We start from the raw sequence: 19,359 nt of genomic DNA, 5'->3' as shown, positions 1-19,359 counted from the left end.
CACACCTATTAGGTTGACCAATCAACCAAAAGAGGGTATGCACATACGTCACTTCCCCCCCTGGGCCACGCCCCTCTAAGTCAGACTAAGAGGCAAAAACCAACCTGCTCAACATGATGGAGTATAGCAGTAAACACAGCCAGACCGGGAAAATGTGAAATATGAAATTAAATTAAGGACAATTGGACTGGACATGGATCCATACGAGCTACCAAAGAACAAGTGGTCCATGAACATTGACATGTGACCTGACATCGCATATGCTGACATCCAGGGTGTAGGGGATCATCGCTATTTTTACCTGAAACAAATATACATGGTTTCATCATTACTGACAACCAGGGTCCAAAACTAGGGCCCAGAACCAGCTGATCCAAAGTGCATTTACAGTAGACCGTGTACTGACCCCAGTGAATATATGCATGATCTACTGGTACTGAGGAGATTTACTGAGTCTAGTTCAGATCAAGTACTTTATACAACACAGATACAACTGCTGTGGACCAGCAGGGTACGACTTTATTCTTATAAATTATGTTATTTTTCCCACCTGTTTTTTTCGACATTATTCTTGTAATATTATGGCTTTATTGTCAGAATGTGATGACTTTAATCTCATAAACGAATGACATTTTTGTTAAATTATGAGTTTTTTTTATAACTACGACTTTTTTCTCATAACATTGTGATTCTTTTTGTATTCGACTTTATTATCATAAAATTATGGGTTTTATATCGATATTTTGTGACTTTATGCTCGTAATGACAAGTGTTTTTATTTTCTTATGTGGCCCTAATACTCCGTCATGCACTGTAACAAATTTTACCGTTAAATAACGGTAAATTACTAGCAGCTAGAGTTGCCAGCATGCTACTGTTATTTTACAGTATCTCTACTGTAATCTACAATTACAGTTTCTTACTGTAAAAAGTATTACGGTACTGGGCTGTAAATAATGTTCCTTTTACAGTAAAATACTGTTAGCCACAGTTGCTGCATTCTACAGTAACTACCGTATTCCAAGAAACAATATATTACCGTAAAACATATTTAATGTAATATTTACAGTATAACACAGCAAAAAGCTAAGATTTTAACATTTCAAATTACATTTTAAAATACAAAATCATGAACATTGCTAGAAAAAGCTCAAACAAGAGATGACCTTATAACATTGAGCTTTTATTAAATTCACAGCAACAGCAGCAGCATTGTGATGAAGCTTGGTTGGAGGCCTTCACAGACAACATGGTTTTCAATGCTCATCATCCAACTTCCAGATGTGACTTCATCACCTGCAACTGATGGAGACAAGAACTGAGGTTACTTTTTTCGTGCTTTATTTAAATTTGGTATCATAAGTTCTACTGCTACCACTTATGGCTATTCTTGTCTTACAGTGGTAGACACTGTCATGGAAGGACAAAAGCAGTTATTTTATTACACAGATATAGACAGACAGCTAACAGGCAGACTGAATGACAGACAGACACAGACTGACATACATCCACACATAAACACACACATACAGACACTTACAGCAGTATTAGTCTGGGACTGGCTGGAGGGTCAGGGTGAGCTCAGTATCAGCTGCAGTGGAAGACATTTGGACAATGGGAGATCACTTATGACACTGTGTTTAGAGCTGTAAAGCATACAGACATTCAATAATGCTACACATCCTATACAAACTGCCCAACAAAGAGGGGAAAATTAGCCTTAGTCACTTACTTTTATTAAAACAGTGGTTAATTATCTCAGTTAATATGGATGTCCAAGTTAGTAAATTCCACTTTACAGATTTCATGTCTTAGAAATGTAACCCTGGGGCAGTGAAAACCACACAAACCGACACACTGTTTAGTTTAACTGTGTCCACTTCGCAGCTAACATGTATGCTTCAGCTTAAATTAGCTGCATGTTAGCTACATAAGGCTAACACCCCAAATATGAAGCAGTATTACACCGCCTGTTACACCGCACAAGTTGCATCCGGTGTGAACGCGGTTTATGGAGGCAATTTAATGTTTAATGAACCCAAAATGCCACAGCATGGTGACAGTTCCACTGATAAAATCACATTTACCTGATAAATGACCAACTGGAGCAGGATGGAGCGATGGCAGTGTTAGAAGGATGAAAGCATCAGGTGGCCTCTGTTCCACTGCTGGATGGTCCGGATGAAAATAGTTGTTTTTTCTGTATTTATTTTTTTCCTTCTGTTTCATAAAAGAACCACTAACCTTTGATGCAGCCAGTCTATAGTTAACATTCGTTAGATTGAGTCTTTTTCTAAATGAGCTGGTGGGACTTGATGCCAGATGACTTTGTTCAGAGCAGTTCTGGGCGGACAGCAGTGGAGGAACTGAAGAAAATACTGGAGAATACTGTCAGATTTTACAGTAGCTTACTGTTTTAAATTTCCTCCTTAAAGACCTCAGTATTTACAGCATTATACGGTATTTACAAATAACAGTATGATACTGTTCAAAATTTACCATTTTATTACAGTAATTTGTTACAGTGTGGCTTTATTCTCCAGTTCCCCCGTATTTGAAAAGCTGGGTTAGCCTCAGTTTAAGTTAGTTTACGAATCATGTAGGAGCACAAGGTTCAGAATCACAAAATGAAGACAAAAACCATGAAAGATCTGATCATGAAACCAAGACAATACGTCATTTAAGGTATGATTTTACCCAAAAATACAGCATGAATTAATGTTAGCTGACACCAAATGGGATCCACAGATCTAGGTTTGGTTTCCTGGATTTGTGGATCCATCTACTTCTCTTTTCTTTGTCTTTCGGTGTCTGTAAAACGATAGCTCCGACTGCTTTTCAAACCTGTTCATACAATCAATCGCACAACAGCTCTTCCCCATTTTTTTATTAAATATTGTTCCTAAGTTTAGACAGTATTGAAGCCAGCGCTGTCACTCATCTCCCTCTTTCTGCCACTCAGTGGGCGGAACCGCAGTGACTTCTGCTAGCGGTGACGTCACGTGCATACCCTCTATCAGTGCATGTCTTTGGGAGGAAGTCAGAGCACCTGGAGAGAACCCACACAGACATGGGGAGAACATGCAAACAAAAAAGTCCCTGGTTGGAATCAAACCCCCTTCTGGATAGTGACCTTCTCACTATCCACTGCACCACCGTGTTGCCCTATCATTTATTCTCTTTTTTTGTAATTTAATGACTGACCTCTTCTTTGTTGTGAACTGTATACTTTAGCTGATTAGCCAAGTCATGTAAAATTGGGGTAGGGCAATATAAGCTCAGCTTCCTCCGACTCCTTTTCAGAGATAAAATATCATTAAAGAGCCACAGTGGAACAGTTATACACTGTGTGACATTTGTTTTCCTTTTTTGGTTGATTTATTTCCATATATTGGAGTTTATATTTATACAGGTCATTTCTTTGGCCTATTTATTACCTCCACCAAGGAGGTTATGTTTTTGCCAGCATTGGTTTATCTGTCTGTCTGTCTGTCTCTGTCCAAGATAACTCAAAAAGGTATGGATGGATTTGGATGAAAATTTCAGGAAATGTTGATACTGGCACAAGGAACAAATGATTAAATTTTGGTGGTGATCGGGGGGGGGGGGGCACTGATCTGCCTTGGTGGAGGTCTGCACTTTCAAAGTGCTTTTCTACTGTTCAAAATAAAGTCTATCTATCTATCTATCTATCTATCTATCTATCTATCTATCTATCTATCTATCTATCTATCTATCTATCTATCTATCTATCCATCCATCCATCCATCCACCCACCCACCCACCCACCCACCCACCCACCCATCCATCCATCCATCCATCCATCGACACTATATTGCCAAAAGTATTTGCTCACCCATCCAAATAATCAGAATCAGGTGTTCCAATCACTTCCATGGCCACAGGTGTATAAAATCCAGCACCTAGGCATGCAGACTGCTTTTACAAACATTTGTGAAAGAATGGGTCGCTCTCAGGAGCTCAGTGAATTCCAGCGTGGAACTGTGATAGGATGCCACCTGTGCAACAAATCCAGTCGTGAAATTTCCTGGCTCCTAAATATTCCACAGTCAACTGTCAGCTGTGTTATAAGAAAGTGGAAGTGTTTGGGAACGACAGCAACTCAGCCACGAAGTGGTAGGCCACGTAAACTGACGGAGCGGGGTCAGCGGATGCTGAGGCGCATAGTGCGAAGAGGTCGCCAACTTTCTGCAGAGTCAGTGGCTACAGACCTCCAAACTTCATGTGGCCTTCAGATTAGCTCCAGAACAGTGCACAGAGAGTTTCATGGAATGTGTTTCCATGGCCGAGCAGCTGCATCCAAGCCATACGTCACCAAGGGCAATGCAAAGCGCCGGATGCAGTGGTGTAAAGCACGCCGCCACTGGACTCTAGAGCAGTGGAGGCGCCTTCTCTGGAGTGACCAATCACGCTTCTCCATCTGGCAATCTGATGGATGGGTCTGGGTTTGGCGGTCACCAGGAGAATGATACTTGTGGGACCGCATTGTGCCAAATGTAAAGTTTGGTGGAGGGGGGATTATGGTGTGGGGTTGTTTTTCAGGAGCTGGGCTTGGCCCCTTAGTTCCAGTGAAAGGAACTGGGAATGCTTCAGCATACCAAGACATGTTGCACAATTCCATGCTCCCAACTTTGTGGGAACAGTTTGGAGCTGGCCCCTTCCTCTTCCAACATGACTGTGCACCAGTGCACAAAGCAAGGTCCATAAAGACATGGATGACAGAGTCTGGTGTGGATGAACTGGACTGGCCTGCACAGAGTCCTGACCTCAACCCCACAGAACACCTTTGGGATGAATTAGAGCGGAGACTGAGAGCCAGGCCTTCTGTCCAACATCAGTGTGTGACCTCACAAATGCGCTTCTGGAAGAATGGTCCAAAATTCCCATGAACACACTCCTAAACCTTGTGGACAGCCTTCCCAGAAGAGTTGAAGCTGTTATAGCTGCAAAGGGTGGACCCACGTCATACTGAACCCCATAGACTAGGAACGGGATGGCACTGAAATTCATATGCGAGTCAAGGCAGGTGAGCAAATGCTTTTGGCAATATAGTCTATCTATCTATCTATCTATCTATCTATCTATCTATCTATCTATCTATCTATCTATCTATCTATCTATCTATCTAAATTGTCTCAGTTACCTGAGTAAAATGTTACTTTAACAAGTGTATTCAAGCCATTGATACATTCAGCGCTTCTACATCGAAATGTAATGTCTTGATCTAAATGTGCATTGATTACTTTTTAATGAAGCCTGTGCTGTTGTGCTGGAAAACAGTTGTTTGTGACACTACTTCTAACTCTTTCTTTCTAAGTGTTGTACACTGTACAACACTTACAAAGTAACACATCTTAGTAACACATCTTACGTGAAACTTCCTGCATCAATATTTAAATTAATTATTATGTTTATTTCTATGTACAGTATCAATTCTGTGCAAGGCACTTTGACAAACACTGTGTTTTTTTAAATGTGGTTTATCAGTACTTGGATCAGATTGTAGAACAGAACAGAATAGAATAGAATAGAATAGAATAGAATAGAATAGAATAGAATAGAATAGAATAGGCTTTATTGTCATTAAACCAGTTCTGCAAAAAAAACTGCATTGTAACACTATGTCTCTGAATAAACACCATTTATGTGTGTGTGTGTGTGTGTATATATGTTATGTGCTATGTTAAAGGTTTTAGTTATTTCTATGATTATGGTTTGGCAAAATACCAGACTTGGTTAAATAAAAAAAAAAAAAAAAAAAAAAAAAAAAAAAGGAAAGATGTGATGAAAAAAAAGAATGTATTTATATGAATTTAGTTATTTTCACACCAAATCACAATCATTTCTTAACCCTAAAAAACATGTTTAACTACAACACACTGAAAAATATTACAAAGAAAAATATTTTTGGTTCAGTATGGTTTTCAGAAATGATCAAATTATATTCTGGTAAATGGGTTGAATTAACACAAGTGTTCATCTGGGGATTCTAGAGGTGCTTTGCTGTGCAAATATCTGTTCTGTGCTGCAGATTTCCAACTGCAAGGTAGCGAGCTGGCAAATCAGTCACAATAAATGAGAGACAGCTGCTCCACAGATTAATTATTCCAGTCACACACCCACTGTTTAGCCTTCTGGAGGCATCACGAACCTACTACAACAAGACATCAGTGACAAGAAGATGCCAGCCAGTGGTACACAATATATTCTGAACCCCAATCTGACTTTTAAATTTGAGCTTTTCTTCAACTGGCATTCATAAGCAGAGGTAAGTACAAGTACTTTGAATATTTATTTTTCTGATGGCATTTTACTTTTGCACCCTGCATTTGAACACAGATATCTATACTTTCTACGCCTTACATTTTCGAAGCATGTTGTTCATGCGTTCCAAGGGGATTATCAGTTACACTTATCTGCATTACTGTATGTCTTCATAACAATGAGTGATGTACAGGTACAGCAAGACGAAACAAGGAGAGTTATATTTCATTTTGGATGTTTAAGATTGAACAGACTGAGACTCTTAAGGTAATTGCTAACCAACAAAATATATAATGGAAAAAATGACGGAGCTGTGGAAACGCAGTGAAAGACTAGAAACGAAGGAAGTAAAATTATAGTTCAAATATTGTACTTAACAATAAAAAAAAACATGTAGACTACGGGGACTTTTTATTCCACAAGGCTTACTGCCCTGAGGTGGAATCAGGAAGGGAAGGACAGAAACCCAGTGGACACCAAAACTTTAAATGTGACCCAGACCAGCCCAGAGGACCAGGATCCACCCTCACATCCACCTCAGCTCATCGGAAATGGACTGCAGAGGTCGAGGAGGACCAGCAAAACCACAAGTGATTTGTTAACACGCAACATTTTTAACTATTCAGGCTAAATTATTCAGGATTACGTGACTGAGGAAGCAAGGGTTTAAGTAAAAATCATTACTTAATGCAATTCATGAATGTAGTAGCTTCAGTAAGTAATAGATAAATAATAAAACAGTCTGATCATCAGCACTTTTTATACGTAAGCACCCAAAAATCAGACATAATATGCATATCGACACAATCCCTCTAATGCCTGACAGAAGATTTTGTGCCTTTATGTCGCTCAAACATATCATTTGAGCCTTGAAAAACCTGAAGATTTGGAGAAATAGAGAGATACAGAACAAAACAGTGAGTCAGAGGTGAGTTCATGTGCAGTGATATCAGCTTTCAGGAGGCACAGTCATCATGATGTGTAGCAATTTGTGCTGAATTAAACATGTCTTATTTGCATAGAAAGTGTCTTATGTGTATTTATGCCAAATGTATGAATATTCTCTCATTTACAATCATGACACTGTTCCAACATGATCTTCTTGGCAGCACAGTTTACTGTAGATTCCACCTTCAATGTTTGTGACTCACATGCACCGGTTCCAAAAGCAATCCCTTGTGTAATCTGGCCCTGTCACGTCACAGCTATAAAGTCCATGTCGCTCTTTTCACCAATTTTTTATACAATATTTTAATTCCACAAGTCAGGACAAGCAGGCAGTAAGATAGAAACAGTTGTTACAAATGTACTAGGTAACAAAGTTATTATCGTTAACGAAAACTAATGAAATGACGAAAACTAGAATTGTAAAAACATTTTTGTTAACTGAAATAAATAAAAACTATAATTAAAAGAAAAAACGATAACTAACTGAAACTGTATTGTGTGTTTACAAAACTAACTAAAACGGATACAAATTTTGAATAAAATTTCCTTTGTTTTTGTCTTTGTCAATATCGGACTGGTATAAAATCAGTTTATTTCCCTCAAGCAGTTTTAGCTGCTGGCACCATATGATATTTAACGGTCCGTCACTTCTTATCATTTGTCGTCTAGAGTCGTCTTCTGGTCCCCACTCTACCTGGAAACGTGGAGAATAAAGTTGGGAGAAAGCAGCAGAGTCCTGTCTGGGATTTATTTGAATACGACAGAGAAGAAGAGAAAAGATATGAATAAAACTAAAACTAAGCATTTAGAAAATAACAAAAAACTAATCAAAACTAGCAAACCTGCTCTAAAAACTAATTTAAACTAACTGAATTAGAGAAAAAAAAGTCAAAACTAAATAAAACTAAACTATAATGAAAAATCTAAAACTATTATAACCTTGCCAGGTAATAGTAGTGATGGGAAGTCCAATTCTTTTTACTAACTCAATTATTTCGGTTCGTTCATCTACTGTGAATCAATTCTGAATCGGTTCATTTGATTCGCCAATTTAAAAAAAAAATAAAAATGAGCTCAGCTAGCATGCTTTAGTTGTGAACTGGTGGTGCCAATTTGCTAAGCATAAGCTTAATCCACTATTCCAGTTGACAAGTAAAAGTAACAACCTCTTTAACCCTTTCATACATAGTGGTCACTACAGTGGACAGCTGTTCTCTTGTATATTCATGGATTTTGTTGTTTTAGTTCCATATCAGCCAACATAGTGGACGCTCACACTGCAAAAATCTAAATTTTACCAGGTGTATTTTTCTTATTTCTAGTCCAAATATCTCCTCACACTTAAAATCAGACAGAATCACCTAAAGAGTAACATTTTAGTGAGATATAAGAACTGATTTATAGACAATAGATCTGCAAAATCTGATTTCAAGTAATCTTACCAAGATAATTTTCACTTGTTCCACTGGCAGATTTTTTTTTTTGCTTGAATTAAGCAAAAAAATGTTACTCTTTAGGTGATTATGTCTTAGTTTAAGTGTGATGAGATATTTTGACTAGAAATGAGAAAAATACACTTGGTAAGATTTAGATTTTTGCAGTGCATGCACCATCCCATTCACTGCAATTCATACTGTTACTGTAACTTTACTGTTCTTGATAAACCTGATCTGCACTAATATGTTTGAGTGAAAATCAATTTAGTTGTTGTTATTAAATTGTAATTAACAGGGTTTTTGTTTTTTTTTACTTTTTTTTTTTTTTTTTGCATATTATCTCCATGAAGTGAGTAATGACTAGTATTAGTGTATGTTAAAATGTGACAAAATATCAAATTTTCTGCATTAAAAATGTTTTCATTTCATAGTTTTCACGCAGTTCATCATTAAATACGTTTCTTTGCTTCAAAATTTAAAGCATGGTGTCCAGCTGAGTGGACATTTTTGCCACTCCATAAAAAATGGGTTCATAAAAACAACTTCTATCGCATTGTTTTTTTAATGCCTCAAGGAATAAAAACACTCAGGAAAAAAAAAATTTTGATTACGGCTCTTACAATTCATGCATGAAAGGGTTAATATCTCTCTACTTTACTCTCTATTTTATGTTGCTTAAAACAACTTTGTGCTCTGTGTGTTTAATTTTATTTTTTCTTTCTGTTCTGTCTCCTTACAGTAGGGGTGTCTAGTTATTCAGTGGTTCAATAGACTCAGTGATTCACAAAGCGATTCAGTGAGTCATTGAGTCATCAATTCGTGAACGATTCAGTGAGTCATTGATTTGTGAATGATTCAGCGAGTTATCGATTTGTGAACAGTTCAGTGAGTCATCTATTCATGAACGATTCAGCAATTTGTGAAATTCAGTGGTTCACTATCTCAGCTTGGTCCATCTGTTGCTGGCAACTAGTCTCAATACAATCAGATATCTTGCCGTGGGGACGACCTGCTGTGCCATGCGTCACACAGCATTTCTGCCTCCGACTTAATGAGTGATTCTGACTATGTGATAATAAAGAAAAACTGGCAAAGTGCTGCTGAATCGATTCAGTTGCGTACACAAATAGATTCAACTCGTTCACTAAATGAATCAATTCTTTTGAACAATTCATTTGTGAATCACCCATTAGTAGGTAATAGTCAACTATCTGACAGAGCAAACTATGTTATGTTACATGAGTTATGAATATTTTTTATGTAACAAATAAAATTTCATCCTTGCATGTTTGAGAGAGTAAACTAGAAAAGCACTCGGAGAGCGCAGACCTCTGCCAAGGCAGATCAGTGGGCCCCCGTGCGCTCCCACCCTCCCCCGATCACCACCAAAATTTAATCATTTGTTCCTTGTGCCAGTATCAACATTTCCTGAAAATTTCATCCAAATCTGTCCATAACTTTTTGAGTTATCTTGCACATGGACAGACAGACAGACAGACAAACACACAAACCAACACTGGCAAAAACATAACCTCCTTGGCGGAGGTAATGATGCTTCAATAACCAGCAACACACTGTTGTAGAGCTGTAGAGCAATATGTATGATGCAGTGTTACATGAAGCAATGGAAGAAACCAATAGCATCTGTGACTCTGAGATATGATCAGTGAAATAATTACATGAACAGATTTTACACATACAAATGATTACACCAAGATATATTACTTGCAATAATAGCAACAAAATAAATTACAAATCTAAAAAGTAATTTAAAAAAATCTGACGGAGAACATGCCCCCCTAAGCTTAAATAACTATAACACCACGGGACATTTTCATTTCTGCTTCTTTAAAAAAAAGTACTCCACATGTACCTCATTATATTGATTTCACACAAGCCATTGGTGGTGTATTACAGTTTATCCTGCCAAGATCTAATTGTCTATTTCCCCAAAGTCACTGGCTGCTGCGTCTCACTACAACCCCCCATCTCCTCATCTCAACATTCCCATCCCGCCCCCTCATTAAGTGAATCATTTCTTGAGATGCTCTAATGGCTCCTAAATTGTTTATGGGGCAATTTAATTTGTGTGTAAGGAATCCTAATAAACACTCTTGGCACACAGACGAGTAATTATACGTTTGGCTAAATAGATAATTGGATGGGTTTGAAGACAGATTTGTGCATCTGTGGAGAATTGCTCTTGTTGGGAAATACTGTAACTTTTATAAACATGTGAGCCAATTGATGTACAGTAGATTAGGTTTTAGACTCATATAAAGCCAACACTGGGAATGGGGCTTGATTTGCAAGAGACAACTCTTGACATCCAAATAATATTATTTAGTTAATATATTTGAGTCATGTTTGAACTGATACAGTTTTCATTGTGCTTCAGCCACATTTAATTTTTTTTAAAATTTTTAACCACACCTGCATTTATTTTATTTTATTTTTATTTATTCTTCAGCCACGTTTAACATTGAAACTAGTTGTTTCCTTTGAAATGAGGTTTGATTCATACATTTGTCTCACACTTTTTCCATTACAACCTGAGTAGATCAAAAGATTAATTTAAAAAAAAAAATAAAAATAAATAAATAAATAAATAAGATAGATAGATAGATAGATAGATAGATAGATAGATAGATAGATAGATAGATAGATAGATAGATAGATAGATAGATAGATAGATAGATACGAGGGGCGACTGAAAAGTTTTGAGCCTAACATGGAAAGGATTAAGATACGAAGACTAAATTTGGTCCATGATATCTTTCATATACAGTACAGGCCAAAAGTTTGGACACACCTTCTCATTCTTTGCATTTTCTTTATTTTCATGACTATTTACATTGTAGATTCTCACTGAAGGCATCAAAACTATGAATGAACACATGTGGAATTATGTACTTAACAAAAAAGTGTGAAATAACTGAAAACATCTCTTATATTCTAGTTTCTTCAAAGTAGCCACCCTTAGCTCTGATGACTGCCTTGCACACCCTTGGCATTCTCTTGATGAGCATCAAGAGGTAGTCACCTGAAATGGTTTTCACTTCATAGCTGTGCCTTGTCAGGGTTACTTAGTGGAATTTCTTGCCTTATTGATGGGGTTGGGACCATCAGTTGTGTTGTGCAGAAGTCAGGTTGATGCACAGCTGACAGCCCTATTGGACAACTGTTAGAATACATATTATGGTGAGAACCAATCAGCTAAGTAAAGACAGACGAGTGGCCATCATTACTTTAAGAAATGAAGGTCAGTCAGTCTAGAAAATTTCAAAAACTTTGAATGTGTCCCCAAGTGCAGTCGCAAAAACCATCAAGCGCTCCAACGAAACTGGCTCACATGAGGACCGCCCCAGGAAAGGAAGACCAAGAGTCACCTCTGATGCTGAAGATAAGTTCATCTGAGTCACCAGCCTCAGAAATCGCAAATTAACAGCAACTCAGATTAGAGACCAGATGAATACCACACAGAGCTCTAGCAGCAGACACATCTCTACAAAAACTGTTAAGAGGAGACTGCGTGAATCAGGCCTTCATGGTCAAATAGCTGCTAGGAAACCACTGCTCAGGAGAGGCAACAAACAGAAGAGATTTATTTGGGCCAAGAAACCCAAGGAATGGACATTAGACCAGTGGAAATCTGTGCTTTGGTCTGATGAGTCCAAATTTGAGGTCTTTGGATCCAACCGCCGTGTCTTTGTGCGACGCAGAAAAGGTGAACGGATGGATGCTACATGCCTGGTTCCCACCGTGAAGCATGGAGGGGGAGGTGTGATGGTGTGGGGGTGCTTTGCTGGTGACGCTGTTGGGGATTTATTCAAGATTGAAGGCAACCTGAATCAGCATGGCTACCACAGCCTCCTGAAGTGACATGCCATTCCATCCGGTTTGCGTTTAGTTGGACCATCATTTATGTTTCAACAGGACAATGACCCCAAACACACCTCCAGGCTGTGTGAGGGATATTTGACCAAGAAGGAGAGTGATGGAGTGCTGCGCCAGATGACCTGGCCTCCACAGTCACCGGACCTGAACCCAATCGAGATGGTTTGGGGTGAGCTGGACCGCAGAGTGAAGGCAAAAGGGCCAACAAGTGCTAAGCATCTCTGGGAACTTCTTCAAGACTGTTAGGAAACCATTTCAGGTGACTACCTCTTGAAGCTCATCAAGAGAATGCCAAGAGTGTGCAAAACAGTCATCAGAGCTAAGGGTGGCTACTTTGAAGAAACTAGAATATAAGAGATGTTTTCAGTTATTTCACACTTTTTTGTTAAGTACATAATTCCACATGTGTTCATTCATAGTTTTGATACCTTCAGTGAGAATCTACAATGTAAATAGTCATGAAAATAAAGAAAATGCAAAGAATGAAAGGGTGTGTCCAAACTTTTGGCCTGTACTATATCTTAATCCTATCCACTAAATTTCTTGGTCATAGAAATCTCTTTCCCTGTTTTACAGGTCCCTGAAATTTCTGTATCAAGTGTTTCCTGAAAAATGGACAAACTTGAGTATCAGGCTGTCATCAAGTACGACCTTTGCCTTCTTTGGGGTTGGTGACATGGGATGTTTCCATTGTTTTGACTGCTCCTTGGTCTCAGGCTGATAGCGATGAACCCAAGTCTCATCCATAGTCACAAATCGGTCCAAGAAATTGGATGGGTTTGCCTCAAAGAGTGTCAAGTTCTCTGTTGACATTCTGCATCTGGTGTGCTTTTGTTCCAGAGTCAGAAGATGTGGCACCCATCTTGCAGACACCTTTGACATTCCGAGTTCATCTCTGATTATATGATCTGCTCGCTCCTGGGAGATCCCCAGTCTCTTGGCAGTCTGATAAGTTGAAATATGGCAATCCTCCATGACCATGTCAAGGACAAGGTCAGTGTTCTCAGGAGATGTTGCTGTCAACAGCCTCCCTGACCTTGGTTCATCTTCGACATTGTCTTTTCCACGTTTGAACTCATTTACCCATCGTTTCACTGTGGCATATGAAGGGGCATGTTCACCTAATGTGTCCTGCATGTCCTTATGGATCTCAGCTGGGGTCATGCCTTTCAGCTGCAGATCCTTGATGACAGCCCCATACTCAAGTTTGTCCATTTTTCAGGAAACACTTGATACAGAAAGTTCAGGGACCTGTAAAATATGAAAAAAGATTGCTATGACCAAGAAATTTAGTGGATAGGATTAAGATATGTGAAAGATTTCATGGACCAAATTTGGTCTTCATATCTTAATCCTTTCCATGTTAGGCTCAAAACTTTTCAGTTGCTCCTCATATGTTATTGGACAGTTAATATTTTGTTAAATATTTCGCTAGGTGGATTTAGGTGGATTTGAAAATATGTCATGCTTTCATTGTGTGAGAATCATTGCATTTGGTAGTCACTCATTAGTCGGCCATGCGGTACTGCCTTGTTTCTGTCTCAGAGTGGACTTCCTCTTTTTAGTCCAATGGCCCGAAGTATCCGATGGACTACTGGTATCAATTTTTGTCTGTCCGTTGTCCGTCTGTAAACAATTTTTCAAGAATCATCTTCTCTGAAAACCATCAGTCACAATGACTTGACGTTTGTTGTGGAGCATCTTTGGGGTCAGGTGTACCAAGTTTGTTCAACGAATTGGGAAATACTGATTTTTGAATTTTTAATGAATTTTTGAAATTTTAAAACTCCCCAGTGGTTTATAATGGGACACATTTCAAAGTGCTATAAGTAGAAAACAGTTGAAGATATTGATATAATTACTATTGGCAGTGGATCAGAAGTCACATATGGGCTTTCATTTGGTGCTATGACCTTTGACCTTGAGTGATCTTGAAAAGTCAAACAAATGCCAATTAAAGTTTTTAAATATACCGTTGGACTACAAGACCCTCGGTCCTATTTTCTCAATTTTATGATGGTAGCATCCATTTTTGAGGTGCTTTACTTTTAGTTGCTATATTTGAGTTTGGACTCATACTGACCGCCAGAACCAAAAAGACCAAAATGGACAAAACAAACACCCGCATTAGGATTAATAGGTATTCAGTCGACTGCAATTTACCACTTGACCGCTAGATGGTGTTAAATATCACTCACTGAACTTTTAAATCCTGCAGGATAAAATATTATCAAACTCAGGCATTGCTGATCTTTTCAGCAAAAGTCAAATTTAATCTCCTCCTGAGACCAAAATTAAAAATAAAAAAATATATAATGAATTGCCACAAAATTTGCAGTTCATTGACCTTTCCACTATAAATGTAATGCATGATCACATTTTCAGGTTCATAGTATAGTATCACTATGGGTTTTACAAATGCAAACCAATTAAAAACATGTTTGCATCCCACTTAATTTTGGAAAAGGCAGATCAATCCTAATTCAATAGAAATCCCACATACTGCTTCAGTCATTAATGATTTTTTTAACCTCTGACATTATTGAGGTCAAACACAATAACAGCAATACCATATTCCTGTTAAGACTGTAACGCGTTAGAAATTCATTTATGGATTCATTACCAGCATTGATTTATCACGTTCATGTTTAAATCATATTGACCCAACTAAGGCCCTCAAGTAAGAAACAAAATTGATAGAACGGAACATTGTGCGATGGTCAAACCTGAGACTACATACACACTACATGATGGGGTTCAAGATGGTGGGTTTCCGTCCATTTTAGCACATCAGCAGACTGAGGTGACACAAGTCTTCCGTGGGGTTCTGTGGAAGTTTTCATCAGTGGAGCATCAAACAGCCTGAGACTGTGTCAACCTGAAATCTCTACGCGGCAGAGCCTGAATGATTTATGCATTTGTCATTTCTCATTTGTTGAAACAAGGTGTCAACGTTTTTGTTCCATTGCACCAGTCAAGCCTGCGGAGACGAAGAAGTAAGGATGGAGCAAGTGCCCTTGAAGAGACGGGGCAAAGTCAACCAGGCAATTTGTCCCCATGCTCGGCATTTTTTTCCTCAAGTATTCTGTCGCGAAGGTGCAGCGCTTGTAGACAATCACCTCCTGACTCATTTGTGAATCTTCTGACCTCAGTCTTTTCATGTGTTGTCTGAGCAGTAGTAACCATGGTTGCTGTCTGAGGAGAATTCAGCTGCTTTTGAGACCGCTAACCTGAGGCTGACACGGAGGTGAGGTTCTTTGATACACTTTAACTTTGATAAGTAATTGGTTGATTACCTGCATAACTCGTTTCCAAAAGCAGCATTTGAATGAAAGCTTCTGTGAAGACACCGCAGACATGAACACACACAGGCTGATGTCATGATTGATGACTTACTTCCTGTCAAAACAATCAAAATAAACCCTGCATCATGGTTGTCTCTGCCTATAAGAGATATAAATAAAACCGCATCTTAATCTGGACCAGAACTTTAAAATGTCCTCTTCAGTTTGTGCATTTTAACCCTTTCATGCATAGTGGTCAGTAGAGTGGACAGCTCTTCAAAAGCTGTTCTCCTGTATATTTATGGCACAGGTGTCAAACATGCGGCCCGGGGGCCAAATCTGGCCCGCCAAAGGGTCCAGTCTGGCCCATGGGATGAGTTTGAGAAATGCAAAAATTACACTGAAGATATTAACTATCCTTTTAGTTCAGGTTCCACATTCAGACCAGTTTAATCTCAAGTGGGCAGGACCAGTAAAATATTATCATAATAACATAGAAATAATGTCAAAATCATTTTAATTCAGATTCCACATACAGACCAGTTACATATAAAGTGGATCAGAACCAGTAAATTACTATCATATTAAAACTATAAATAATGAAAACAGCCAATTTTATCTTTGTTTTAGTGTAAAAAAAAAAAAAAAAAAAGTAAAATTACATGAAAATGTTTATATTAAAAACTGTTATTTTACAAAAAAAATGTGGAAAAACCTGAAATGTCTTAAGGTAAGTAAATGCAATTTAACCAATATTCTGCCTGTTATTAAATGTTTTGTGCATTTGTAATTGTAATGTAGGTCGTAATGCATATATGTAAATGATAAACTGATAAACTGAGGCATAATATTGTTAAAATTGGACTTGTTTTTCAAAAAAAATGTTGAATTAAGCAAAAAAAAGTTGAATTAACCAAAAAAAAAAAAAAAAAAGTTTAATTAAGCAAAAAAAAAAAAAAAAAATCTTGAATTAAGCAAAATAAAAAATCTTGAATTAAGCAAAAAAAAAAAATAAATCTTGAATTTTAAACAAAAAAAAAACACTAAATTAAGCAAAAAATCTTGAATTAAGCAAAAAAAAAAAAAATCTTGAATTAAGCAAAATAAAAAATCTTGAATTAAGCAAAGAAAAACAAAACAAAAAAATCTTGAATTAAGCAAAATAAAAAATCTTGAATTAAGCAAAAAAAAAAAATCTTGAATTAAGCAAAAATAAATAAATCTTGAATTAAACAAAATAAAATAAAAAAATCTTGAATTAAGCAAAAAAAAATCTTGAATTGAGCAAAATAAAAAATCTTGAATTAAGCAAAAAAAATCTTGAATTAAGCAAATTAAAAAATCTTGAATTAAGCAAAAAATCTTGAATTAAGCAAAAAAATCTTAAATTAAGAAAAACAATAAATAAATCTTGAATTAAGCAAAAAATCTTGAATTAAGCAAAAAAATCTTAAATTAAGAAAAACAATAAATAAATCTTGAATTAAGCAAAAAAAAAAATCTTGAATTAAGCAAAAAAAAGGTCTTGAATTAAGCAAAAAAAAAAAATCTTGAATTAAGCAAAATAAAAATCTTGAATTAAACAAAATAAAAAAAAAATCTTGAATTAAGGAAAAAAATCTTGAATTAAGCAATATAAAAAATCTTGAATTAAGCAAAAAAAAAAAAAAAAAAAATCTTGAATTAAGCAAAAAAATCTAATAGTAATTATATATTGTTAAAATTGGACTTGGTTTTTCTAAGATGTTTCCAGTTGTTCATGTTATTCAGATTTTTGTCGACATTTAACATTATCATAGTTTAATTTTACTTTTTTCCACTGTTATTATTTTACTGGTTCGGCCCACTTGAGATCAAACTGGGCTGAATGTGGCCCCTGAACTAAAATGAGTTTAACACCCCTGAGTAATGGGTTTTGACGTTTTCGTTGCCAACACAGTGAGATGCTTGTACATGATCCCATACACTGACACCTATTGGCCAGTCATGGGAAGTGCTTTTTTTTTTTTTTTTAACTCATAACCAGAAATGCTGAACATCCCAGGAATATCTTGTAAATCCCTCTATATCAGAATACCCCTGAAGGTAGAAAAATATGCTTGCATCAAGTAACATCTAAGGATTAATATCAGTGTTAAAAATTCCAGATATTTATTTTATATCGGTAGAAATTTTCAATTAATCATGTCCACTAAATTGATGCCATGAATCACTGGCTGTATTTCAACTGCAGTTCATACCATTAGTGAAACTTTACTGTTCTTGTTAAATCGATTGATCTGTAGTAACATGTTTTAGTGCAAATCAATTGCTAATTGTTCTTAGAGTGTAATTAACAGTTGTTGTTTTTTTTTTGTTTCGTTTTGTTTTGGGTTTTTTTGTGCATAATATGTCCATTAAGTGGGTAATTAAGTAGTATTAGAATGTGTTAAAATGTGAGAAAACATCAGATTAGGAGCATTAAAAATGTTTAATTGCATAGTCCTCCCACAGTATATCATTTTCTGTTGTTGTTAAATACAAATTTCTTTGCTTCAAAAGTTAAAAGTATGGTGGACATTTTGTAACGCCATGAAAAATAGGTTCATAAATAAAATATAAAAATTGCAATTGCGTTGTTGTTACATGCCTAAAGAGGAATAAAAACAGTCCGGAAAAAGTCTCGACTACATTTCTCATAATTCATGCATGAAAGGGTTAAAGGATGTATAAATCCACTATAATAACAAAATATAGAACATGATCTGAATAAGTGTATATCTAGTTATAATATAGAAGAATGCATAAAATAAGATATTATTGTAATGATTTAATACAGACTATAATGATTAGGAGATATTATCACATTTATTAATCATTGTATTTGTAGTAAATATTTAAAGTGTATAGAAATATTCTAGTGTATATTAAAAATGGTTGATTATGCAAGTCTGATTGTGTGTGGGGTGTATAAAAACGTGTATGTGAATGGTTTGTATGGATGTTTTGTGTTATTGGAAAAAAAAAGTGTGTTAACAAAGCAAAGGAAGAGGAATTGATTTAATTATTAGTTTGTAAAAAAATAATAATAATAAGGGGGGGGGGGTGTCTATAAGTTATACATCATACATCATACATACAGTATATCACTGTCTGATGATGGGTTTTAAATACATGTTTCTTTGCCTCAAAAATTACACGCATGGTGTCCAGCTAAGTGGATATTTTTGTAACTCCATGAAAAATAGGTTGATAAAAAATTACAGTTGCATTGCTTTTTTTCATGCCTGAAGAGGAATAAAATCGCTCAAGAAAAAATATTGACTGAAGTTCTCATAATTCATGCATGAAAGGGTTAAAATGTCTTCTTCAGTTTGTGCATTTTAAAGGATGTATAAATCCACTAAAATAACAAAATATAGAACATTATCTGAATAAGTGTATATCTAGTTATAATATAGAAGAATGCATGAAATAAAATATTATTGTAATGATTTAATACAGACTATAATGATTAGGAGATATTATCA

This window comes from Sphaeramia orbicularis, chromosome 17 (genome assembly GCF_902148855.1).
Source record: "Sphaeramia orbicularis chromosome 17, fSphaOr1.1, whole genome shotgun sequence".
Lineage (NCBI taxonomy): Eukaryota > Metazoa > Chordata > Actinopteri > Kurtiformes > Apogonidae > Sphaeramia > Sphaeramia orbicularis.
Note: the sequence above shows the minus strand (reverse complement) of the source record.